Raw genomic sequence first — 975 nt, forward strand, 5'->3', positions numbered from 1 at the left:
TCTTAAAGGTAATTAAGGAGGGGTTATAAATGATAGCTCAAGTGACGCCCAAATCCCATGAGAGAATAAAAGTAAATATATTTTGAAAATTCTTTTATACTTAGTATCTAGTTTACTTCAAAAGTGACGCCAGTAGTGTAAAAACATAAATTAATGTCAAGGATCCTTTAAAAAATGAAATAATTTATTTTGAAACTTTGTATTGGTAAGTTGTCTGCCATTGTAAGGATAAAGTTAAAAATCACACAACACCAGGTTATAGTCCAACAGGTTTAATTGGAAGCACTAGCTTTCGGAGCGTTGCTACTTCATCACTTTGTCCACTCCAGTCCAACACCGGCATCTCCATATCAGGACTGTAAGGATAGGTTTCGTGCAAAAACAACAGAATATGCTGGAGAAACTCAGCAGGTCTGAACTTCATCTGTTCTGATGAAGAATCGCCGGCCTCGAAATGTTAACGTGGCTTTCTTCCCACAGATGTTGTCAGACCTGCAAAACTTCTCCAACATTTTCTGTTTTTCTTTCAGACTTCCATTCGCAGTTCTTTGTTTTATTACCAGTTTCATACATTCATTCCGCAGAAAGCACGTTTGCTGCCGGAAACCGGGGGTCTGTTACGGTGGTGACACCGACCTGAAACCGCTCCATTCCATGTTGTGGGCGGTGCAACTGGATCCGTTTCCGGGTCAGCCCCGGGCTCAGGTTCCGGGACAGAAGAGCGAAGTGGAGCCGCGGGCGAGGTGAGAAGGAGCAGCCGAGGCCCCGGGAGAGAACGAGGCCCCATGCAGGCTGGGCGGTTCCAGCCAAAGGACTGGGTCAGACTCTGTCTGGGATCAGTGGTCACTCCGGCCTCCGGACCGGACAGTGTGCGCTTTCGGGAATGTTCGGACTGAGGTGTTTATTTGAGGGAGGGAAATCAGGAACTCCAACCCCCCTCCTCCCTCCCCCACCCCCCTCCCCCCCACTCCCCCC

General features: G+C 47.7%; 1 protein-coding gene across 4 annotated transcripts in view; it reads left to right on the forward strand.

Annotated features, from left to right (window-relative positions):
- The first annotated feature begins 280 nt into the window (after positions 1 to 280).
- stard3 (StAR-related lipid transfer (START) domain containing 3) overlaps positions 281 to 975 on the forward strand; it is a 32,634-nt gene continuing 31,939 nt past the window's right edge. For 2 of the 4 annotated variants that reach the window (XM_043674683.1, XM_043674686.1), the window contains exon 1: positions 281 to 743. The gene's annotated coding sequence lies outside the window, so the exon portion shown is untranslated. Of the gene's footprint in view, positions 898 to 975 lie in introns of all 4 variants that reach the window. The other 2 variants (XM_043674685.1, XM_043674684.1) reach the window with 2 other exon arrangements.

This window comes from Chiloscyllium plagiosum, chromosome 33, assembly GCF_004010195.1.
Source record: "Chiloscyllium plagiosum isolate BGI_BamShark_2017 chromosome 33, ASM401019v2, whole genome shotgun sequence".
Taxonomy (NCBI): Eukaryota; Metazoa; Chordata; class Chondrichthyes; order Orectolobiformes; family Hemiscylliidae; genus Chiloscyllium; species Chiloscyllium plagiosum.